Source organism: Fundulus heteroclitus, unplaced genomic scaffold (assembly GCF_011125445.2).
Source record: "Fundulus heteroclitus isolate FHET01 unplaced genomic scaffold, MU-UCD_Fhet_4.1 scaffold_74, whole genome shotgun sequence".
Taxonomy (NCBI): domain Eukaryota; kingdom Metazoa; phylum Chordata; class Actinopteri; order Cyprinodontiformes; family Fundulidae; genus Fundulus; species Fundulus heteroclitus.
In genome coordinates this window covers 609,408-636,656 of record NW_023397186.1, presented here as the reverse complement: position 1 = coordinate 636,656, position 27,249 = coordinate 609,408, and the positions used below count along the sequence as shown (strand labels likewise).

General features: G+C 36.0%; 1 protein-coding gene across 1 annotated transcript in view; it reads right to left on the bottom strand.

Annotated features, from left to right (window-relative positions):
• Window positions 1–27,249, bottom strand: part of LOC105934256 (zeta-sarcoglycan) — a 423,091-nt gene that overhangs the window by 72,227 nt on the left and 323,615 nt on the right. The window lies entirely within an intron of this gene.

The following is a 27,249-nucleotide window of genomic DNA, read 5'->3' as shown; positions in this document are numbered from 1 at the left end:
CTAATCGACTGAAAAAAAAAAGTTAAATTATTACAATCTTTCACAGTCCATCAAAAATTATTGTCAACAGGTATTTGCATATTATGAGTGTATTTATCGTTTTGTCTGTATCAGGTCGCAGGGGAGCTGGTGCCAAATTTCACTAATATTGGGATGAGAAACAGGACGTATGTTTCTTAAGATCGCCAGTCCATCAAAAGACAACACAGAAACACTAAGGACAAAAACTTGCATTAACTAACCCATAGGACTGATCTTAAAACCCAGGACCTTTTTCTTTTAATAGGCTACAGGTCTAGCATCTTTTCCACAGTACACTTCAAAAACAATTGATACAAACATATATTTTTAAAATAACTATCAGTTGAAAAGAAAGCAGGTTAAGTAGGATGAGGTTACAAAAAACAAATCATACATACATACATACATACATACATACATACATACATACATACATACATACATACATACATACATACATACATACATACATACATACATACATACATACATACATGTATGCATAAATATGACATACATTGTCTCTCCCAACCCTTAGATGCACATTATAATTGCATACACACATTGAAGGGGTGTAATTGTACACATATTTGCACAGCTCTGGCGGTTCAGTACATATATGTACCAAAGAAATACAGGCTTTTATTCATGCCTAAAAAAAATATGCGGATGGACTGACAGATAAACAGACAGATACGTTTTTCTTCGGTTCATTTTTCTTTCTCTACTATAGCTGCACGAGAAACCTTAATGTTCCCAAATTGCAGCTAACTGCCAGGGAGCTGGTGAAAGGAGTGACATCTCAGGGTGTCAATGTCTCCATAATGATTAGATTTGGTGTGCATGCCAGCGGGTTGTTTAGGGGGCTTTCTAGAAAAAAATAAATATTTTCTTAGTTTAACAAGTGTGTTTTACAATGACACTTTGACTTCAACCATGAGTATTTAGCTTTTTAGCAATAAACGCTCCAGGTGGTATCTGGTGTAAAAGAAAGGATAGACATAAGAAAATGTGTCTCATGCTAACTGTTAACTAAGGTGGGTCTTTTGTGATGCAAAAGGGTTTATTTTTGTTCAAAGACCCCATGATTTTTTTTTAGTATTTTAAGTTTATTTTAATTCAGTAAAAGCTAAAATTATATTATTCTAATTCACAATCTTTACCAGGGCTGTCAATGGTTGTAGATATGATCTTCATTTTATTTAATCATTTTACCTATGTAACACTTAATCTAAATTAAATATTTAAAATAATTTATTTCAAAATACAGTAGAATTTAGAGTGTAAAGGTTGGTAGGGGTTAATGATGACCCACATCAAAAATGACGTCGCCAGCATGTAATGTAAAACAGCATACTGAATATGGTTGTTAAAATGTTGTTCACCTTAACTAAAATAAATAAATAATAAATACTTAAATAAATAAACATTTCAGGACAAAATTATATTTCATTTGCTGGACTTTGAAAGATGTGCTTATGTAAAAAAAAAATACTAATTTTCAACTGGTCATAATGTGTTTTCTTTTTACCTGTTTCAGGTTGTTATAAAAATGAATAGAATCTAAAAAAAATCTATATATTCCAAGCGTCTCAATTTGTATTAAGAGTTAATGGATGGAACACATTAAGTAGTGCCAGTCTAACTGTTTTACTACACTCCATTAAAGTATTGAGGCCATAATAAAAGTTATATGGGTTTGCTCTCCTGGAGTTTAATTCAAGGTTTTAAATTAGGTCTTCCAGCAATGAAGGGATATGACGCAAGACGACATCATAAAAGGACTGCGGGGTCGCTACAAAGAACAGTGTAAGCCAAGTAAACACTTTATGCATGGTAGATTTTCTCAAACAGGTCTAGCTCTCTCCATTGCTCTCTTACATTCCTGTAGATGAGGAATCAGAGGAGCTACTTAAACAGTATGTGACATTCATGTAAATATTTCTTCTGTTGATGTGTGTCTGCAGCTTCGATACACATGCATGGACATGCAAATTTGCATATGTGAATACTAATGTGTGCTTGTTCTAAGAAACATGTCTAAAATTAGGTTGGTCTTGTCCTTTGGCTATGGGGAGAAAGTTAACCTTATTTTGTCCCTTTTTAATCACTCTTTAGGTTTCCTGAGGGTAATATTTTGGCATAGGCTAAGTGTTGCATTAAGGCTTTTAACTAAAAAGTGAGGTTATATAAATCAAAGTGTGTTGTCCTTGTACTTCTTTAATGTGGATTTTCAAAACACATTTAGTATGTCTGACAGCTTTAAATGATTTTCCTCTTTATGATTTGGGGTATAGGTCATTAATTCAAGACTGTACACATTCATAGTAGATTAATGTTAGACCTTTTCAGTAGAATAATTGGCAAAAACTATTTTGTACATCTGAAATCAGAATGACCTAAAATGACATTTCCGCATAACATCACAGACCTTCCTAAATAGGTCTTTTCATCATTAGGCCAATCTACTCTTACTTTCCATTATAGCAGTTTAAGCTCTCTGCTTTTTAAAAAAATATAAAAAGGTTGCTGTGCAACCCCTCAAGAAAAAGAAAATCTGCCTTGAGTCTTCTGTTCTGTCTAATTTTAGGCTGGCTTCTAGGCAAACTTTTTTTGGCGCAAGTAATGGAAAAATGTCTGTATCCAACTTTACTTCATCCTCTGTGACCATACAATCCTGTAAGTGATCCCAGTCCAGGTTTAACACTTACCATAGCACTGTTATGGGTCTATAATGATATCTGTTTAGCAACAGACTGTCGTTTGTAAGCTACTTTTGTCATTAGATTTAAAAGCCACATTGGACACTGTCAGCCATGAGACTGTCATCTTTAGGATGGAGCAGGGGAAGGGCATCAAAGTTTCAACTCTGGAGTTTTTCTCTTTTTTTTTTTTTGACAAACTCAAGTTTTATTTTTCAGCAATAAGAATTTTATCTCAACTTCTGCTGAACTACCATGGGGGTTACAAATAGAATCCATTCTTCCTCCTCTTATATTTTCACTGTATCTGCTGATGTCTGGTGCTATTTAAAACATTTTAAACACTTTTTTCAGCAGATCCCTGTCTAATTAAATTTCCACTGTAGCACACTGATGGTTACAATAGTCATTCCTGGAATGCCTTACTAACTTCATTATATGGAATAAATCATCTGAACTTAAATAAGAACAATACTGGAGTCACTGGCCATATACAAATAAAAAAATATCACAAATGTGGGTGGGAAAATGGATACCAACCATAAAATTGACAACAAGATAGAAAAGTGGCCATATCCTGCTTTTTTCTGTAATAGAACATATAGAAAGATAAAGCTAAATTCTTTCAAATGTAAGCTTGAAAAACTAAAACATGCTATTGTTACATAGCATCTTAATTCTTGTAATGCCATTCCTTTTAAAAAGGACAATGCTAAAGAAGGGTCACTACAAGCCGCAGAAAAAGTTTTAACTGGAACAAATAAACATGATATCTGATTTAAAACCATGGTAACTTCTACTCTCTGGGCTTTAACCCTGTATGAGATGTTGACTGATGGAATGTTATTATACTCTAAGTTACTGTTAAGGAAAATATAATGCAATAATTTAATAATTATGGTAAATGGCTTGTACTTGTATAGCGCTTTATGAAGTCCGACGACCCCAAAGCGCTTTACACTACAGTCACTCATTCACCCACACATTTACACACACATTCACACCCTGACACTGGTGAGCTATGTTAGTAGCCACAGCTGCCCTGGAACAGGCTGACTGAAGTGAGGCTGCCATACATCGGTGCCACCTGACCCTCTGACCACCAGCAGCAGGCAATGCGGGTGAAGTGTCTTGCCTAAGGACTGAGGCAGTCAAAGCAGATCGAACTGGCAACCCGTCAATTACAGGACAAACACCCTATCTCATGCGCCATGGTTGCACCATGTTCAATTGCAACAAACATATAATTTAATTTTGCATGAAAGAAAATGCAGCAGCTGAATAAGAACAGCTTGTGTGTGTGTAAGATAAGGTTGCCCCTGGAAACGTTAGGGGTGCTGTTTTTAAGACATCTAAGGAGTCTTTGTTGCACCCCTGTAGAGACTGGGATTATGCCTTGTTTGGGGTTAGTTTCTTTACTTTATGGGACCAAAGCTGCACAGTGACATACAGGTATAAATCTTCAAGAAAGAAGCCTTATGAAACTGGAAAAGACTGGCACAACTACATGGGTGATTGGTATAAATCTGAGTCCACCACCACCCAACAGCAGGGCCTAGGTGTTGACGTCACAAATATTAGAAAAGTTTGTGTACAACTAAGTTGAGTTATCCTTTTTTTCGCCCAATGCACCAAAGACACGTCTGAGATCAATTCATCTGTTGGCGGAAGTGGTTAAGGTCCACATATACATGCTTTGTACTGTTCAACTCTTTTAATACAATGGGTTTCAACTTTAATCCTTCTCTCTGTGATTTATTAATAATAAAATGTGTCCTGAAGTTCCAGAATAAAAGAACACAGTTAGGGGAGATTTTTCTCTAACATTATCTTGTGAAAAGGATCAAGTTTAAAATCTTGCTGATGGTCTTTGAGTCACAATTTCAGAGTTGCTAGTCAGGTTTCAACCATGTAGACTTCTCAGGTCATCAGTGACCTATTTGCGTTGCACACCCAGGGCAAAAACTAAAGAAGAGGAGGCAGCATTTAGTTTCTTTGATCCTCCGCTCTGGAACGACATGGGATGAAATAAAAAAAAAAACTGTTGGCAAATGTTTCAGGTGACACTTTGATGTTTTGGAGTTTATCTTTTCAAATCTGTTTTTCCTGCTAAGCACTTCAAATTCTCATGTGTATGAATGGTGCTAAACAAATAAACTTGTGTTATCTTATTGGTTTTATAATTTTTCATTCCTCCCTTTTTAACCAGTGTTTTCTTCTGTCGTTGTGTATTTTTATTCTCTGGCTGACCCATTTTCAGGTCCAGTTTTATTGTGCAACAATTTGGCCAGCTTGGAAATTGATTTCTACAGTAATTTATAAATAAATCAGTAGGGCATGTGTTGTTCGAAGATTTTCTTGGCACTAGTGGAATTTATCGAACAGTAATTCGACAGGAAAGAGGGTGAGGAGAGAAGTTAAAGGCATGCAACAAATGGCCTGGGAATCAAACCCAAAACAACCACATTTAGGACTATAGCCTCTGTGGCTGGAGTGCCTGCTCTACCAACTGAGCTACCCAACACCCTAGTCTGGCCTGGTCTGATATGGTACGTCATAGTATGGTATAGTTTGGTACAATATGGTTTAGTATGGTTGCAGCCCCGGTGGCATGAGTGGGCATTGGGGGGCCGTGCCCCCTTCCAGAGCTCGCTATGCCCGCTCGCAGAGCCAGCTGTGCCCGCCGTGGACTGGAAGCTGGGTTTTGTTTTTTTACCTCGGAGTGGCCAACTTTCTATTATTCCTATGTTGATTAGTCAAACATACAATTTAAACAATCAAATCAATCACTGAAGGCAACATGCTAACCAGTTACTCTGGCTAGCATGTTGACAACAGGCACATGAGAGCAAACAAGAAGCAGCGGCATTCATTTCTGTATTAAACGTAAGTGCTGAAGTCAACACTGGAGTGAAAATTAATGCTAAGGCAGCTGGGGAGCACAAGCAGAAAAACCAAGCAGCCAAACTCCAAATGGAAGAAACTTGGGTTACTTGCAGACAGAATGGAACCATGCTTTTTTCGGATCCTTGTGCTCTTTAGCTGCTGTAGTTACATCGCCTAGTATGAATGTTTACTTCTGTCAGTGTTCAAACTGACATCAGTGCTTATGTTTATCAGCTCAACTTTTGAGTTAACTGAAGGGACACAACACTACACTCTAGGGTGCCAGATCTGACCAATAGTTTCTCCCCTGAACACAACGTAAAACACGCCCAGCTAAAACAAAATCTCAAACTACATTCATGTTAAAAACATAGAACTATTAAACAAACAATAAAGAACTGGCCATAAGCACACAACTACACTGAAGCAAAGACAAATAAAGAAAGTAAAGGAAAAAAATTGCATTCAGCCTCCCCCCAAAAAATGTGGATTCAGGCACCCAAATCACACACACCAGATCACTATAATAATCACCTTGTCATAGCAAGCAGAAATAATTCTTACCAAGATGAGTTATAAATCTATATCTAAAACTCCTTTCTCTCAAAGAGTATAAATATATCAAGGATTTCTCTTTCACACACAGCCATGAGATATTTTGAATTTGATCAGTAGAACTCAACACCAACGTTTACAACATTGACCAATACCATTTTATATTGATACATGAGAAACCAGAGACTATTATTTATGATGATATCAGGTTCGACAAATTCTACACATATAAAAATAAATTAACTAATAAAATGAATGCAAAGACATGGCATTTCATTAAAATGTCACAACCTTTTTAGTTTTCTGCCACACAATGACAGTTATTTTCAAATATTTTGTCATTCTTTCTAAAAACCTGCCAAATGTTAAAAGCTTCCCAAATTTTTTCAAACTACACATGAGCCAATTTTTCCAGCCCGATGTGTTCAAAAGAAGCCCAATGGGGTGGAAAACAACCCGATCTGGGAGCATTGACCACACTATTGCTTTTTCTTTTTGTTTTTTAAGACTTTGGGGTTTTATTGAGATAATTTTGTATCAACACTGTAGGAGTGGTCACAGAGCGAATGTTTTGTCTGAAGGATATAAAATGTTTTTTGATGTGCCCCCCTTTAAGTTGTTTCTGCAGCTGGGTCTGTAAAGGTGCTATGGTATGGTCAACATGTGATGAAAAAAACAACAACAATCTGTATCACCAATCCTGTGCAAAAAAAGCAAAGAACATTACCTATATAAGGTATTAAATTTGGCATTTATCAACCATGAACAGTGTTATTACAATGTCTACAGAACATTACAGTTTCTACCTTGTCCTTTCTATATGATGTTTTCAAACTGTCTAATCACTATAGCAGAGCAGATCTCTCACAATACCTCTTTGCAGCACTGTGTTTGGAATAGAGATAATTCTGAAATTTAATAAAAATTATTTTAATAAAAAAAAAAAATCAAATTAGAAAGAATTTGGAACCTGTTTTACTCATGATCCGACTGCATTTAAGATTACTGACAATTTAACCCTTGTCACAAGCTAAGCTTGGAAACTTTACTGCATGTAGCCACAGTAATTTATATGCTCCTATGAGGATCAGCACTTACGGTAGACAATAAACATAATTTGTATGTTCTAAGGCATGATTAAAGTCAATAAAGTGGTTCTTGCAACTTTATACACAGGATGAAGTGAAATCCACATTTTTTTGTGCATAGTGATGGATATCAAGAATCAACAAGTAGCATAAAAAATACTTTCTGTCTTTATTTAAAATCAATGATACATGACACAAATTCTGAGCCTTTGTGAAATGGCAGCGTATCCCTTTATGTTTATGTTTCACACACATTTTGCAAGAATTTTTCTTTTAATTGTTGTAAAAATATTTAAAATCTACCTTCAAACCACAGTGTTGTTTACTTCATGAACAAACAATGTTTCTTCTAACCTGTCTCACAATCTGTTAATGTGACATCAGATTTTTTTCATCAAGAGCAACGTAGAAATGTCCAACTTTTAACATTTTGCGCACCTGAAGCTGTACGATTTGCAAGACATATATACTACACAGTATGAAATGATAAACAACTACAGCATCATCATTATCATGTTGTTGAAAAAAAAACCTTGACAATGTTTTATACCTTCATAGCTTTTTTAAACAAATGTCTGCAGTTCAGATATTAATGAGTTCATACTGTATATGAAATGCAATATGCAGTTTTGCTCTCTGTGTTGGTCAAATTTAACAAAAATACACAACATATACGCTAAAAAAACACTTGTTTAAAGATCATTTTCCGTAACTGTTGAGTCACCCCTTTCTTTGGGACTTGTTTTATATGCCATCGATCACTTGATGAACCATACAGCAGCTCCTTCTATGCTGCCATTTTCTGTAATTTAGGCCCTCTCTGATTGAATGTTTCTGCTCTTAAGCTGACAAGTGGATCAGCTTCTCTCTTTTACTTTATGGCACTTAAAAAATGATGGAACATATCTGTTTTTCTGCTCCATTAAGAACAGAATGGATTTTGGCCTTATTTCCACCTGCCTCAATCTTTTTCAATACATTTATTGAAGCTCACCATATGGGATATTTTGGTTGCGCCGCTTATGCAGAACACACTTGTTTATCAGTATACAACAACAATATTTTTAACCAGATGTAGTCTTCAGTGGTGGCTAGTGATAAAAAAAAAAGATTTTGGGGTAGGTCAGGGTTTACAACACAACACTATACTTGCATATAAGATTTGCTCTCCTCTCCTTCATGCTAGCTCATTTTTAATGAATTTCTGATTGAAATCTGTTTGATCTCACAAACAAATCTCTTTTCAATGGAGAGCATGGTCAGTGCAATCAGCCTCCCCTGGGTCATGGTGCTTTTCTGAGAAAGGGTTTTACTTTTGTCCAGGTTGAAAAGCACCTTTCAGTTTCTGCTGTGGTCACTGGTGTGGTGATGGTAATCTTTAAAAGAGTGACTGTTTCTGAAAAGACCTCTTCTTGATTGTTTTGAATGAACAACCGCAATAGGCCCGGAGAATCACAACAAGGTCTGAACTTTTCTTTGCTGTGAATGAGACCAAGTTATTTCTTCAGCTTGGTACCATCCAGCACTAGGTAGGCCTTCAAGGTGCTGTGCAGTGCATCTGAAGGAAATGACCTGCGATTTTCCCTAACCCTGTCCCCACAAGGTTGCATAGACAAGATGGTCTGTGAAGGAAAACTGTTGCCTGGTGCGTTCCAGAATGGTGTTGCAGACCTACAGGGATAAGAATACAAAATAAATATTGAAAGAAACAATTACCCAATCCATTTAATTTTGTTGACACTCTGTTGCTGCATTATTTTGGAAATAAATGTCTTGCTATTTTTGAGAACTGCAATTGTGATATGATTTTAAGTATCAAAAAATGTTTTATTGTCCTTAAAAACACCACAAAAATAGTGGTGATCAGGTTATAGGCTAGAACATGTCTGCACTGTTTTATATATATTTCAATTGGTGTTTCAAACACATTCCTCCCTCAACAAATATAACAACCTTAGGTGAAACATGAAAAATGACTGATTTCTCGAATTCACCTCTTCTGCAACACGTCTCTGAACTGAGAACCTGATGTGTCTTTGCCGGCAAACTCACTTTTTTGTTAACCCACAAAGTGCAGAGTATTTCTGTGAAGGATAAAGATAAGTTACAATGAACATCACAAAGAGGGTAGAGATAATGATTAAAAATGTGACAATCATATTACTAACAATACTACTAATTACCTGTTTGTAATGTTCTGCTTGACCTGCTGGATGCTCTTTGATGTGGACATACTCTATGTCCTTCTTCTGGAGCTTGGCATAGAAGAGGTCCACATGTGGCGTGATGTGGTGATATTTTAGAAAAAACTTCCAGCAGCATGGCAAAGTTAGCATGTTTCAAAGAGATGTTAAAGGTCTCTCACCCCCACAGTTGTCAACAAAACTTCAGTGCCAACACTTTGAAAAGCAAGCAGGGAAAAAAAAAACAAAAAACATTTCTAACATCAAATCCAGCTAGCCAACTGGGTTTGGCAAAGCATAGGCATCTGTCCACAGTCCCTTACACACTGTTTTTAAATCTAGTTGGTCCTGTCCTATTTACTTCTTATTTATCATCTTTTTCCTCCAGCAAAAGCTTAATGAAATTATTATTTTGTAAATAAAAGGCCAAACTATCTGTCGCTGCCACCCTCGTCTCCTGTCTGTTTTTTTTTTTTGTTTTTTTGTGGTCTGACTCTTATTATTGCATCATGTGTGAATGACATCCGCACATCTGAGTAGCCTGAGGTGTGGCCTTGATTGACAGGTATTATGAATTAACCGATGTGATTAAGAATGACACAAAAAGCACTGATTGTCAAGGCAATTATCTTTTTCCTTACAATAAACCAAAATTCTAGAACAACTGATTCTGTCAACCCTTTGGCTTTTTTTAAATAAAAAATAAAAAAATACCAAAACAGTGTTACAACCAGCATTACAATTATTTGGTAAAACTTATTATTAGGTGGAACAAAAACATCTTTTCTGTCATAAGAAGTCATTAATCATTCATTTGCAGTATTACCATTATACGATTTGTGTACCTGAGAGATTTATACAAGTAACATCTAACAACTCAGTAAACGTTTTGCTATCATAGTAAAACAAAGTCAAGAACATATGATAGTTAATTTTTTATTCTTCTAATTATTTTTCATGTTTATTTTAATATATTTATTTACTTATTTTTTCCCTTCTTTCAAGAGTTGCTATTTTTAAATGTTGTTGTGCATTCTTGCACAATGACAAAAAAGGATTCTGATATGATAGTTCATTTTTAAACCATGAGATTTAATTGTATTTACAACAAATAACTTTTAATAGCAATTGCAAAATCAGCATTTTCTAGTTATAGCAGCAGTCTGCATATTTTCTAGATTGTACATACCTTGTGTCAAAGTCTTCCAACAGGCACTACATTTTTCAGACCCTATAGGATCCTAGGGAGATACAGACTAAAAGCTTTAAAGAATACAGTGAATCAATTGTCCATAATCCTGTTAGCCCCCCTGCTGTTTGTTGAAGGTTCTTATCACGTCTCTGTAAAGTGTAGACTATATTAATTTTCCTCCAGGTTTATTACAGTAACAATATTGTTTGATTTTACTGCTACAAAGGTATGTACAAAACAGATGAACAGCTGTCTTTCATTTTCTCCGCCTCAATACTTAAATATAATCATAGAAGGTCATTGTCAGCAGCAGTGCTTACTCTGCAGCAGGCAGATTGTCCATTGACAGCAGACATCTGCAGCAAGCTCTGTTCGTACATTTAAGCTTAAATGGGAAATCAGAAAAACACTTCTATTGAAATATACATATAGGAGAAGTCTATTTATAAATAATTAATCTTTTTCTCATATGTATTTCAATATGTTCGCTTTGCAACAACTTTTCAACTGGAAGCCTCAACTTTGGGAGTGAAATCAGCCGAAAAACATCTTCTGCAGCAACACAGAACCAGGGTATGAGGATTTCCGACCTCATTCCAACATCTCATCCATGAATCAAATCCTTAATGGGTCGGATACCAACACTGGATCGGATTAGTGGCATCCCTTATTCAAAGATATTTCAGTTTATCCAGCCTTTTACAAATAAATAAATAATACTTAGAAAACACAGTTCAGCTAAATATTTAGATCTCTTAACTGTTTGTGTTTTCAGATATGTTTGACTTCAGAAATACCGCATCACGTTAGTTACCTTTGTCCACTAACTTAGCTTGTTTAAGTCATTTCCCATGCTAAAGTTAACCCATTAATAAAATGCGCCGATTTATACACAAACAAATCTGTGTTTAGCCTACAGGTCAGGTTTAAAACTACATTTGAGACATTAAATTGCACTTAAATGTACATCTGTTAGTCAACTAAGGAACATTAAGCTGTTTAATTTGTGGACATAATGAAATATGTGTTATGATGAGGTTCTTCTGACAGATTAAAGTAGTGTTGGAAAATAACCTTTAAGCAGGTATTTGACATAATTTTCCCTATGCCCAAATTTCTGTATCATAAATGTATGTTTTGGTCTGATTGCATATTCTAATCTTAAATGTCTTGTTTTCATTAGCTTTGAGTGGGAAACAAATAATTATAATTAACATATATAAGCCTTAAAAATATCAATGTGTATGTTTTCAATCTATATAAAGAGTTTCATTTTGTGTATTGAGACACTGAAATAAACTTACTTCTCAATAATATTCTGATTTATTAAATGACTGGATATAAAAGTAGGAAACAGAAACTTAATCATCACTTAATTTTTATTTTTACTTTTAATTTGATCTATTCCTAAATGAGGGTGTGGCCGTATTTTGCCATCATAGGATTTTACTGATATGAGTGATGCAGCAAAAACCAAACACACTCTTTGCCATTACTTTGTTCCCTCCTGAGGGCTCATCTTTGAGAGACAAGGTCTAAGAGCATGGATTGGCCTTCGGCTTCTCATCTCAGTTTTATTGCTCTCCTCCTTTCATCCCTCTGTTCTCTCTCTTCCACTCTGTTGCTGTCAGCTCGTTAAAGTGAGTGAGAACCTGTCATCTTTGTCTTTTGAATGGCCAACTATAAAGATGATGAGTGAACTTGGGAGTTTTGAAGCCGTACCCTTTCACCCGCCTAGGTGATGATGTCCTGGGATTAGAGGGAGTGAAATGTTGTCTAGATGGCATTGATTATTTAAAACTGTGCGATATAGATGGAGGAATAATTTATTTTACCTTTTCATATATCTAACAATAATCTGCAGTGTATGCTGTTCTGAAATAGTTTTTAAACAAAGAAAAGCAAGAAAAAACATAAAAAATGAGATAGCTCTACTTTCTTTGTTTTTGACAATAATAGAATAAAAGGTAAATTCCAAAAGGTAATTTGTAGAATATGTTTGTTTTGTCTTTCGTAACTCATGAAATTTCAAATTAGTGAATCATCCAATTCCTTCTTTTTTTCAGGCTTACTTTTATCACTTCAGTATCTTTATCTTCTTACTCCAGTTGTGTTACCTTTCATCTTGGTTAAATCACACATGTAATTTCCTAGCTGATAAAGCTATGGTGTCTAATCAAGAAATTTGTAACCTTTAAAATCCAAAGAGTCATTTTGATCAGTCAAGCAAAATAAAACTTCTTTAGAGTCACAGATGTTTCATTACCTTTTGAAATAGACAATTTTGTTTATAGATATCGACTATAGGATGGTTGTAATTTTTTAAGAAGCTGAATTTTCTATGTTTAGGTTTTAAAATAAGAAAAAAACATCAACCTTTTGTGAAAATTGCATGTTTCTTCTATTGCATGTTGATATTTGTTGAAAATTATATAAATAAAGCTTATTGTTTCCAACTTATTGACAGAAAAAATAGCTAAAAAATGATTAGGCCTACTGGCACTTAAACAACATTCTGTTGTTGAAATGTAATGCAATTATTCTATTAAAAACTGCTTAAACCTTCATTTCTACAAGTGGATCAAAAATATAGAACATAAAGAATATCTTTAAAACTCATTTCAGAAAGTGAAACTCATCTTTTTCTTTTGGGTTTTCCTTTTCAGGGGTTGCCATAGGGAGTAATCTGTCTTCATCTAACCCTACATTCTGCATCTTATTCTCTCACACCAACTACCTTCATTATCCTCTTTGTCTCCATCCATAAAACTCCTCTTTGGTCTTCCTCTAGGTCTCCTGTCTAGCAGTTCCAGCTTCAGGATCCTTCTACCGGTCTACTCACTACCCATCCTCTGTGCATGTCCAAACCATCTCAGTTTGGCTTCTCTGGCTTTATCTCCAATACATCTAACAAGAGCTGTACATCTGATGGAGTCATTCCTCATCCTATCCATCCTCATCACACCCAAGCAGAACCTCAACATTTTCATCTCTGATACCTCCAGCTCTGCCTCCTGTCTCTTCCTCAGTGCCACTGTCTCCAGACCATACAACATAACTGGTCTCACCACCATCTCGTACACCTTTCCTTCCCTTCTCATTCATTATCTTTCATCACACAGCACACTAGAACCGTTCTCCACCCATTCCAGCCTTCTTGGACATGCTTCATTTCCTCTTTTCCACACTCATCGTTTTCTCTGGACTGTTAACCCTGAGTACTTAAAATGGTCCGCCTTCTTTATCTCCACTCCCTGTAACCTCATGTCTCAACTTGGGTCCCTCTCATTCACACACATATATACTGTCTTGTTACAGCTAAACTTAATTCCTCTGCTTTCCAGGGTAATCCTCTATCTCTCCAGATTTTCCTCCTACTGTTCCCTGCTCTCGCTGCAGATCACAGTGTCATCTCCAAACAGCATAGTCCATGGAGATTCTTGGACTATGGTGTTTGGAACATCATAGGGGCTCAGAGCTGATCCTTGATGCCGTCCCACTTCCATCTTGAACTCCTCTGTCACACCTACAGCACTCCTCACCACTGTTTATAGCTCTCATACATGTCCTGCACCACTCTAACATACTTATCTGCTACTCCAGACAATATCTCAGCACACTGTAATATGCATTCTCTAAATCTACATAAACATGATGCAGCCCCCTCTGATATCCTCTGTGTGTCTCTGTTATCCTCACAAATAATGCATCTGTAGTACTTTTTTTCTTGGCTTGAAACCATACTGCTAATTACAGATGCTCTCTTCTGACCTCAGTCTAGCTTCAACTATGCTCATAACTTCATTGTATGACTCATCAACTTTGTTCCTCTGCCACCACAACTCTGCAATTCTCCCCTGTTCTTAAAAAATGTTACCAGAACATGTTTGCTCCATTCCTCAGGCATCTTCTTGTTCTCTAAGATCACACTGAACAGCCTTGTCAATAACTCTGTTGTTGTCTCTCCTAGACACTTCTCTGGCAACATGTCTGGCAACACTTTCACCAACCACTACCTTGCAGTCACTGAGTTCCTTCTGGTTACATTATCTACACAAGATGGCATCCTTCTGTGTTCTCCTACCTCTGCTCTTGTAAGTCACTCTGTGTTCCTGGCTCGTCTGGAAGAAAGTGTTCACTACAACCAATTCCTTAATTTACCACAACCTGGATACCAAACCTGCCAATCACTTCCTCATCATCTCTGTTCCCAGCTCCAATGTGTCTGAGGAAATCTGCACCAATCACCACTCTCTCATCTCTGGGAATATTCTACTTCACTTCATCTAGCTCACTCCACAATGCATTCTTCTCCTCTAACTCACATCCTGCCTGGGGGACGTGACCACTAACAACATTGAACATCACACCTTCAGTTTCTAGCGTCAGCAAAATTCTCCTATCTGACATTCTTTTCCCCTCCAGAACATTCCTGAGAAACTTCTCCTTCAGGAGCCTTCTAGCCATGCTACCTTTCCACTGTGTCTCATGAACACACAGTATGTCTGTCTTCCTCCTCTGCATCATACCAGCCAATTCTCTAGCTTTTTCTGTCGTAGTCCCAACATTCAAACTCCTTATTGTAAGTCTGAGACTCTTTGACTTTCCTCTTTTCTTTCTGCCTACAGACATATTTTCCTCTTCTTCTGCCTCTTCTTAATGCTTAAAATGAAACTTGTATTATTGTACCATTATCACAATATAATAATAACTATTATTAGATCTTTATCATTAAACATAGAATGAAATATTTCAAGCCCTTCTTTCTTGTCATTTTGATGACTGTGGCTTACAAATAATGAATACCTTAAATTCACGTTCTCACAAAATTTGAATATTACATACGATCAATGAAAAAAAGGATAAAGTATATTTTAAAGAGACATGTTTGACTTCTGCTAAGTGAGTCCGTTTTCATTCACGCAATACTTAGTAGGGGATAATTTTCATGAATAACTGCATGACTAAGGCATGGCATGGAAGCGATCACCTTGTGGTACTACTGAGGTGTAATAGAAGCCCAGTTTGTTTTTGTTTTGATAGTGGCTCTCACCTCATCTGCATTGCTGGGTCTCATGTCTCTTATCTCCCTTTTGCCCAATATTCCGATTCTCTCAGAAGCTCAGATCAGGCCAGTTTGTTGGCCAATCAAGCACAGTAACACCATGTTCCTTGAACCAGCTTTTGGTACCTTTGGCAGTGTGGGCTGATGCCAAGTCTTGTTGGAAAATAAAATCAGCATCTCCTCTAAGATTTTTAGCAGAAGGAAGCATGGGGTGCTTTAAATTTCCAAGTAGATCTCTGTACTGACTGTAGACTTCAGAAAACACAGTGGATCAACACCAGCAGATGACCTGGCACTCCAAATCATCACTGACTGTGGAAATGACTTCAAGCCAAGTGTTTTTTGTGCCTCTTCCCGCTTCCCCCAGACTCTGAGACCTTGATTTCCAAATGAAAAGCAAACCTTACTTTTACCTGAAAAGTGGATTTTGGAACTCTTGGCAACAGTTCAGTTTATTTACTTTGTTTTAGCCCATGAAAGACTCTTCTAGCACATGTGCAGGAATATAAAAAAATAATTATAAATAAAAAAATATAACTAATGCAACAATGTCTTAATTTTTTTCAAAAGGATAAAATAATCCACCGGATAAATATCTGGATCGGGCTTTTACGTGTGTGTGTTCGCGTGTGTGTGTGTAAGAGAGAGCGAGAGAGGGAGAGACAAAAAAGGTGAGAGAGAAAAGGGGAGAGGCTGATCTGTTCCAAATTGGTCAAATTCTGTTAAAATGTAGGGCTTTGTAGGGACTAGCAGTTGGCTCACGTAAGAGCTTTATCCTACTTGATAATCACCGTACTAAAAATCCAGGTGCGAAAAAATCCAGTCAGGTAGGGAAAAAAAGCCTGTCAAAAAACTCTCAAAGCATGCGGTGTGGAGTAGAGCACGACCCAGTGGAGTCCATGGAAAAGTCCAACTAGAGAGACCAATACAACCAATATGCACATCTTTAAAAAGCGGGAGATGTTCAGAGAACAGGCAAACTTCATACAAAAAGCAAATGCTTGGGTCACAGAAAATCCACAATAAATTAAACCTGGTACACCATATCTTGTTTCAAAAAGCTATTGAAATTGTTTATTTTATTATCATTATACTCTGACGCTAACAATGGTTCATTTGCTTAATGAAAACACAAAAATATGCATGAGACTAACATCACAGATGAGTTTATAGTATGTAAACCTCTGACTGTCACTATGAAGTCAAATTCCTTCCTTTTCTGTTCTTAAAACTTTGCATTGTTGACTTTATGGTTGTAGAAAGGCTAAGAATAGAGAATACATTTAATTAAATTGAGCTTTAATTGTATTTAGCTTTCGTTCATTCTCACTAACATGGCATTGCTGTAGCAATTTAGCAGTTGAATGTCAGCTAAAATTGTTTTCTGATTAGTGCTCATGGTGAGAGCTTGCAAAGTCAGATTTTATTTATTTTCTATTACACACAGTGTAATTATAAATCTGCATCACTGAAAATCCCCCTCCGAGGAACAAATGATGTACATAACAGTCGTATTTAGCTGTGATCATAATTTCAGCTGATTTCAGATTGTTCTGCTGGCTGGGAAACATAAATTCAAGATAGTTCTATTCTGTGTTGCCTTCTCTAAGCAATGAAGTTAAGGCTCATCTTCCTGATTTTTGCTGTAGCTTTTAAATTATTGCTAATTATACGGCAGATAAATACACGTAGATCTCCATAAAATATACGTAGATCTCTTTTGCAGTTAATTGCACAAGGCTCATTGTTTCCATATATTAAGGCCTATTATTTGATGTTTTCATCACTTTTACATACGTGTAGGCATGTGTAGCCTAAAGAAATACATTTGGTGGACAATAAGAAATTATTCTTCTGCACCAGTGAGCTATGGGAGGTTTTTTTAAGCTAGTTAGACACTATTAAAATTACAAGACGTGTGCTAGTCTAAACTGAAGATCATTCACCTTGGCCCCACATTATAGAGACTATAAATAAAACACATCTTTGGTAGTCTGTCAGTATGTATCATGGTAATGGGATATGGTCTGTCGTTTGTTAAAGCTGTTCATTAATGAAAAAATAGCGTGTTTAAGTGCTTTTCATGTGTTTCAATAGAGACATTTTCCAAGGCTCTTTGTTGCATGTCCTTCCTCTGACTACAGATGTTCCCAGACCGATAATCCTCAATATGTCATGAGACTTGGGTGTAAGGCTTTAGGTTTCTCTTGTGTCTCTGTTTTATTCATTTTCCAGTTGTTGATGTTATTGATGTATGTACTTATTGGTTTATTCCTGTTCTACTTTTTCTTTTTAGTTTTACTTCTCTTTTCTTTTTTGTACATAGGGTGATATTTTGTATTTGATCTCTGTTAGATTTTTCCCTTGGTTTGATAGTTTCTTTGTATTCATGTTCAGCTCCAATCATGTTAATTAATCCCTGTTCTCAGTCTGCTTCCACTCCTTCTAATTACCTTTTAGATGATATTCTAATTTAATTGAGATACACATACCATACCAGCTTTATTTATAGCACACTTTAAACACCCACAGGACCGAAGTGCTGTACAAGGAATAAATAAACAGCAGTCATATGATAGCATTAAACAATAATAAAATCAGTAAGAATGAATAACACAACTCTATCCTAAAATAAAAGCTGAATCATATAATAACTAAAACAAAGTAAAATGAAAAGAATCAGTATATAAAATTAGTACTTTTAAAAACTTTACTGTACTGTACTGGTTTCAGTAGAGAGAAAAAGAATAATGCCAGACATGTGTTTATTTTTGATTAGCTAATTAATAATAGCAAGCAATAGTCCAAACTGACAAAAGGTTTTTGTGAGGGACACACTGATCAAAAAAAAAACAAACAAAACATCATGGCTAATACACTACACAATATCTAAGAAATCCTCCTCAAGGTTAGAACATACAGTGCAGTATTTGTTTTTTTAATAACATCATTTGTATGCTTTTCAAGTTAACATTAAGAAGTAAAGTATAGTTAGATAATATGTTCACAAAACAAAAACAAACCCCTTACTCAAACTCCCTCAACAAAGGGAACCTAGGAGAGAAAGATAAGTAAAATAAACTAAGTTTATATATATCTGAATGATATATAATAATAATATATAATAATGCAATAACCTGTGCAATACCCTGTGCAATAATACTGTTAAATAATCCTGTTAAATAAGCGACTTCAGCTGTATAGTTATCTCACTACCTCACTGTTGTTCTTTACTTGGTACCACTTAATGTACAACGTCAATCCATTTGTATATAAGTCACCTGAATGTACATAAGTCATCCTAAATATCTGCTTTATTTCCTTTGTACTGTTTTTTGATACACTGTATATATGTTGACACACTCTATATACCTTATGCACCTTTTCCTCCTTTTGGCACCTTCTTTTGTTTATTAAGCTGATGTGTGACAAGTGAATTTCTCCACTGTGAGATCAATAAAGCCTATCTTATGAATAAACAAAAGCGTGTGTGTGTGTGTGTGTGTGGGAAGGGGGAGGGGATCCGCCATATTACCCGCATGCACATGGAAGTCAGGGCTACTAAGTGATCATCAAGATGTTTCTCTAGCTTTAATAAAAATTCCTGTTCTTTACAGACTCAGTAAATGACGACCATGTCTCTGCACATTTCTCATCGCTTCCCATTCTGTTGTACCATATTTTTTCCAACTGTAGCATGGATAATACCAACTCTCAAAAGTAGGAGGTTTGTTAGACTTTTACTGGAGAAGAATGAGTCTGTGAGCCAATAATAAAGTGAATGCTATTGCTTTGGCTTGTGATCTAGTAACATTGACTTCTAAAGGGGAGATCCCAAAGACGCTTACATGGGGGGGAAAGTGTTAATGTTCTCCCGTACATGTGTGAAATGACCTTGAAAACATTTCCCCAGAAACTGTTTTGTAGATGACAACTCCAAAACATATGACCTAAGATGGCTCGGCCTGTATGACAGCTCATTTAATGCAGGGTCCACGCTGATATATATTCTAGCGAGTTTATCACTTGAGTAATCCAGATGATGTAAAACTTTGAGTTGCATTAGACATTGTCTAATGCAAATAGAGGATGTGTGGATACTTTCTAGACAGTACTGCCAGAACTCCCAAGGTAATTTCACACCCAAGTCTTGTTCCCAAACTATTCTTGTCTTCTCCCGTTACAAGGGATTAATTTTCTAATAACAACATATATTTTTTCAATATTTCTCTTTGCAAAGAGATTCAGAGCAAGTATATCATCTGTTAATTTTGTCACTGCAGATGATGGAAGCGCAAAATGTTTGACAAAAAAATGTCTAAGTTGCAGAAATCTAAAGAAGTGGGTTTTTGGAATATCATAGCATTTCTGTAACACATCAAAAAATAATTGTCAAAATGTCTCCTAAATTGGGACCGAATTTTCAGAGAATGTCATATAGCAGGATTGAGAATCGAGGGGCACTGGACTGTAGCCATTGATGAACTCAGTAGTGAAATAAGGGGGGTTACTGAATCACTGTCTATCTCCATACTAGCCCATAAAGGTCCCTGATTTGTCTTCCAGAAGGATATCCAAAACATTAGTTTGCTGACGTTTGCGGCCCAGTAGTAATTTATAAAACTTGGCAGGCCTAGACCCCCTGTTGCTTTTGGCTTCCTCAGAAACCTTTCTTTCATTCGTGGTACAGATTTGTTCCACATGAATGAGGAAATTAATTTATCAATTTCACTAAACACAAATTCAGGTAGGAAGTGAGGGACCATTTTAAAAAATTTACAGAAAACGAGGCAGTACTGTCATTCCAACATGGTGCAGTATTTCTTTTTGCAACCTGAGAAACATTTCAAATCTTTTGCATTTTACATGAAAATGCAGAAGGCCCAGGCTTGCCTCTAACCACATATTCAGCTTTAAACACAACCAGAGCTGACAGTTTTTAGTGGTTGAGAAAACACCAGAATATGTTAACATTAATGAATGAGTGTCAGAAACATTCGTGCCATCTGCTAAAACAGGCAACCGTGGTAACAAAAAATATCAATGTGAGAATTGTCCAAAACAAAAGCCTGAGATTGGAACAAATGTTTGCAAATGGAAAAAAATAAAGCTTCTCTACTTTTGTACAGGCAGATTTTATTTATTCATCTCCATGCTTATCCTTTTGTCTATGTTTCTAGTGAACAGTTCTCTGATGTATTCATCTGTGCCCGTATGCACAAAGACTAAAAGTAGCTCTTAGTGACGTCATTTTATGACATCTTTTTAGAATTTCCTTGATTCTAAGATTTTTCATAGAATTTTACCACAATAAGATAAATGTTATTCACAAAGGATCTCAGGCCTTAACAGAGCTCATAAAGTAAAAAAATTGTTACGAGTGGTGAGGAGGACATTAAGCAAACCTAACAGTGTCTTAAGTAGGGAAGATGGTGGAAACATAGAGCTGATTGGCTGATCCAGTGAAGAAAATGAACACATAAACTTTTTAAATAATCATACAATTACTAATAGTATGTAGATAATATAAACTCTATCATCCCCTTAGACGAAAATTAATTAGTTTCAGCGGCCTGACGGGTTAAATGCGCTGCTCTAGTGACGTGATTTTATGGAGCAGAAATAAATGTGAAAATATTGGATGAATAAAAAGTGGAGAAATTATGTAAAAGAGTATATGTAGAAGAGGTGAGAAAGTGTTTTCTGTATTGGATGATAATGTCAGTAGCCTAAATAGTCATCTATAAGTTCCTTGTGGGATTCCATCTCCTTGCTTTGGATTGCTGCAGCGCTTCTCATTTTCCAGGCTGGTGCATAAAAGCACCAATACATGCAAAGATGCATTGATCTGCGGCAATACGCTTCAATGTTTGTGTATTTGTTCTGTGACCCATGGACCAGTTTACCTTTCAACACTCCTCTGTTCTCCTCCTAGAGCTGTAATCTGTTTGCCTGGCAGAGCTGCTGTCCAGATCGTTTTTTCTTCAGTTTTTCTTCATTTTATGCTGGTCTTGCATTAATATCAAATAGATAAGGTGGTTAAATGAATAAAAATATATAAGCATACCATAATAATGATGAGGATGTACATAAAGCGTGTTCAAACATTTTGATGCTGTTTGACAATCAATTAACTTTGCTAAATGTGATTATCCTGACACATATTTCCTAATCCAGTCTAATCAGTTAATTTCTCTCCCTTGATTTTTAGGTTCATATTTGTGTTGTTTTTATCTTTTACCATCAACCAATCACAGCTCTTGAAAGACAGCATCACCCCTCGCATCGGGGTCAACCACACCTCCTCACTAAGATAAACATTTCTATCATCTCCTTCCTCAGAGTCGCTCTCAGCAGCGCTCTGAATCACTTAAACTTAAGACTCCGAGGTAGAAATTTTTAGGCTAAGATAGGAGTTTTCAGAGAGGACTCTGAGAGTCTTTGTGAATATGGGCACTGATTTTTTTTCATTTCGTACAGGTTTTACAAGTCTGCATATTTCGATTTTCATGCTTGTTTTAATTTGAAATAGGTAGACCTGTGTAAACTGAACTTTCAAACTTGATGAACACTGCCATATTTATTTTACATTAAGGTTCCTCAGTTTGACATGAGCATTTTTTTTTTCCCACAACACTTTGCAACAGTATGTGTTTTTCACAAACATGGCACCATTTAAAGAAAATGTTAGTGGACTTTCCAACAGTAAAATATTTCCTGCCAACAAGCGTTGTTACAACACAGAAATAATGCTATGTGGTTGTTGGTATAACGTCAGTTGGAAATAAATCTGATCGGAGATGCCGAATGTTGTAGTAGTGAAATTGTCCAGTTTAACATTGATTTGAAACATGTTTTAAACAGTCAATCACAACATCAACATAAAAAATAGCCTTTGGTAACATTAATTCGTCATCACTGCATGACTAAGTCTATAACAATGGTCGCACATGTAACGTCAGCACCGCAGTTTTTGTTGCAGACTGTTATGCACCAGACTCTAAAACTGTTTTGTCGTGTTTTTAGAAATCTCCATTTTTGCCAGAGTTTTCAGAAATAATCGTTTTTAGTGATGTAAAATTGAGTTTACGTGTAGATGAAATGTCAAAATGCATAAAAACGTATTTATTTCCCCAGATATCTTGCTACATGTGGACTAGGACGTAGACATCACAAAACTGAACAAGACACAAAAGTGAAACAAGTCTAAAACTAGAGAATAAACAAATATGCACAAATAACACAAGGATAAGTAAGAAGCTAATCACAGAGGAATGAAAATAGGCATGACATAACCACATTAAAGAACACTGAGAAATTAACTAATATTGAAAGACCAAATGACAGTTTTTAACATATTTTTAAATTTAAAAAAAACGAATTGATGAAACTTGTTGGGGCAACCGTAAAACCTTCATTGACTCACAAACAATCAAAACAAAAGAACAAGAGTTACATAAAAATGTATGTAGGGAAACAAATGATTGTAATCAACAAGATCTCTAAAATAACATCCATAAATTCAAATATAAAGTTGTTCTTCATTTGAGCAGCAACAGCTTAAGATGATAAAAGTGGCGAGACTCTTATAAAAAAAAAGTATTTTTCTTGCAATAAGCCTCAAGCTTTGAATATGACCACCTTTGATGAAGCCAAGCTTCACTGTTTGTCTGTCTTCCGACTTAAAACTTTGGGTGTCTCGTCATTAACGTTTCCACCTTTTCATCTTTCCCACATCCCACACCCCTAACACCAGAGAGATGTTGCTGATTAATGAAGATAAAAAATGATGCTCATTCATCTTTCTCCCCGTCTTATTCTCCCCTCCCTTACTTTATTAATGGCTGTAATCAACCCCAAATAAATAATTTCTGTCCTTGGCACATGAATCGTGCTTTTCCACCTGTGGCAAATTCATAGCTTGAGTTGAAAAGTGCTTTATGTTGCAGTTTTGTCCATTGTCTCCAGTATTTCTTTTATTTTATATCTCTGTCCTCATTTGTTATTTTTTAAAGATGTCTGAAAAGCACCTTAAGGTGACTGAAGGGTGTGGTACAGCAGAGGGCCTGTTCCAATCTTTACCAGGTAACAACACTTCAAATGATGCAGTGACCCTCTTGTTTCCTGCTGTTGCATCATAGACAAGCTGGCTGTTGTTCACTTTGAAAGGACCCAAATAACAGATGCTTTTCTTTTGCCTTCTTCTTTCTTCTCAAGGTGTGATGGCCCTGTGGGTTTTTTGAGTCAAGTCCGTTTTTTTTTCATTGTGATGTTTTAATGTGTCATTCTTGGGTTTGTGTTATCTGGTTGTGTTGATTTTTGGGTGTTGTTCATCACCTGCTGCGTTTTGTAGAGCTTCCTCTTTATGCTCTCAGTCTTGCTTTTCCTGCAGTTCCTTTCAAGTGTCTAATTTCCATGCTTACTTGCTTTTTATTATCATCCACCTCAGTAAACATAGTGGTACTAGGTGTTCCTTGTTATTTTGTGGGATTCCTGTTTGTTGTATTATGCTCCTTTTGCATTTGTATCTTTTTTGTTGTTTAATACCAGTGTAGCTTCACTTTATGTTTAATGTTTTTGAGTTTTGGGGAACATTCTGAGAAAAAAATGCAAAATTCTAAAGCAAATGTTTAAAATAATTTATAATAACATTGTAGGCACTTGAAAAAAATTCAATTCAACTACTTTAAGTGCTAAATCTTTTTGGTTTAACAAACAGAGCTCTTTAAATGATACAACATGATATCTCATTTGTTGAAATGGGGCAAATATTGGCACAATGATTGTGCTTTGGTTTTACAATACAACAGAAATGAATTTAATTTATTTATCTTGTTTCAAACAATTCAAAACAGTATTCCTGTGGCTTTGAAATAATCTGTTTATGGTTGTCTGTAGTTCAGTCCAACTGTAGGTGACTATTGGTGTCACAAAATGTACAAAAAAGAATAAAGCACTAAAAGATAAAGAGCGTGGCGGCACAGAACTCACCCTTTGCCATCTTGACAATGTTAAGTTTACAAAAGTTTAAGTTATATTAGGAGAAACAGCTGAGCCTTATTTGGGAGGACACAAGCCCCTGTGCCAGATCTAGAAATTGCAATAGATTGATAGTTAGATGAACATTAACTTTAAAGTTGTTTTGCCTTGCACACAGCTGTTTTTTTTATAAACCTAATATTTGCCATTTTTAATGGTAATTTAACTAATGATATTCTGATGACCTCAGATAATGGACTTGTGTCTGTACTTGTTCTTGTACTTGGTGCTATATAAATAAAATGTAATTGAATATAATTTTTACTTTATACACATCCTTTCAAAACATGTCTTACTCATCATAAGACAAATGAAGTGTTATTGTAACCATTACAGGCATGTATGTGGTGATGTAATAGTCCTTTAAAAATCTCAAAAGCAAGGCTCTTAAAATCCACTGTTGCAACACTTGAAATGCTAGGGATCGATGGGTGGGTTTGTGTTTCTAGCATCATAATTTGTAGAACGCTAACCCGAGTTTCACACTTGCTGCCTAAAGAAAAAACAGCTAATTAAAATCTTCACAGTGATATGGGCTTAAATTCGACATTGAATCATACACAGTTTGTGCAAAACATTAAACAATAAGATAAATTGTAGCTCCCAAAATCTTGCGCCTAGGCTACCACCCTTGTTAGCACTTCCTGAAGTGTAGCTCAGACAACAAATATTCACACATGTAGTACTGTCCACTGTTTTAGCAATGTCCACACATGATTCACTGCCAGTCATTTAATCTATCCATTGTAGCTCATGTACAAGCTAAATGAAGCAGGTCCCCTTATGTGTTTTGAGTCATGAATGTTAATAAGGTGAAACTATTCTCCTTCAAGTGTGTAAAGTTTCTGGGTAAGAGAAAGGAAACCCTTCCTTTGAGGAGTTTTGAATTGATGGTGAGGGTGAACATGTGCATTTGTTCCTGTATTTGAGTGTGTTTCTTAATTCTGGAGCTGAGTCAGCACAGAAGCAACAGGGGGGGAGCAGCAGGATGAGATCAAGAAGCCAAAAGGATTTCTGGTGCCTGAAAGATGATATTGCACAAGAGGATTCATCTTGTCCCATTTTATACAGTCAGCCAGTTACTGAAATCTTCACAGTGCTTAGGTTTGACTATGTTTGCATATTACAGCTTGCTATTGGTAAAAAATGTTACTTGCATGCTCACTTCATCTAAAGTTTTAACTGAAATGTAGGCAGAAGGAGGGTTATGTGAGTGAAAGCATTAGAATTTCTGTAAACACTTTACTTCTTTGCAAATATAAATTAAATATAATTTTGTTATAGTTAAAATGGTATAGTATGCTTGACTAAAGAAACACCATCAACTGCATTGGGCTTTCAGGACCTCTACTTTTAAAACAGACTTGTTCTCGTGGCTGCAAAGTAAGCATACATACTAGACACAAAATGCATAAGGCACACATAAGACTTGGAATACTTTTCTTGCTGAGGGAAGAGGCTTTACTGACTTTAACAGTGAGAGGTGAGCTATAAGGGATTTCAAAACTTTGGACCGTAAGAAAGAAAATTTATTCGTATAAAGGCGCTAAAAGTGGTAGCCTAGACCCCAGAAATTGAACATCTATTTATGTTATTTTTGTCGACCTGTCAGACTGTAATTGTAACTAACTATACATTACTGCAATATTTTATATGTGTGTGAGCCACATCTTGAGCCTGGTTTAAGCAAAGAAATATATCACTAAAATAACAGAAAAAAAAAAACCATCTATCCAAGAAAATTTCTGACATGATTATTTATTTATAGTAATCCCCCTTACATATTCAACAAGTCCAATGTGGAAAATTTAGAGCAGGTCCAAACTAAACCTTGACGCTAACTCTGGATTTCAGTGGGTGGTGGTACACTGAAATTAGTGTCCAGGAGAATTACTGCAAATGGTTCTACATATAATCACTGTCTCAGTGAACAGTGCTATTGGTTCAGTGATGTTTGGCAAACAGAACCTAACACTGATCAGCATCAACTACTGTTCATTTAGACCACCAGCCACATGAGCACATTTTCACATCTAAAGCTCATACAGGCAACAGCCAAGGCTGGAAAGAAAAATGAAAATGAAAAAATTCAATTTCTGTTTGAATTGAAACCAGATGAACCGTAAACAAGGCACTGTAAGCACTGTAAACAAAGACATATTACCACATTTATTTACTATCTGACATGTGAAATATAATCTAGCTAAACCTTTTATGTTTTAAGTCATTCAGGACTCCCATTGCAGATGTAGCTTTCAGAAGTGACCTGAAGGTCATTAGTGTCTGTCAACGAGAGGACCCACTGGTGGACCCCAGTGCTGATTGAAACCGTCAAGCATAGGAAGGAGGCCTTTAGAGCTGGGTTGTCCTTAGGGACGCCTGAAGAAACTGACAAGTACTGGGCGGCCAGAAGGACTGCAACTTCTGTGGTTGTGGAAGCTTCAGAGAGACTATGGAGAGATAGTTTCAACTGGCCTAAAGGAAGTTCTGGAAAACCATTCCACAAATTGAAAAGGCA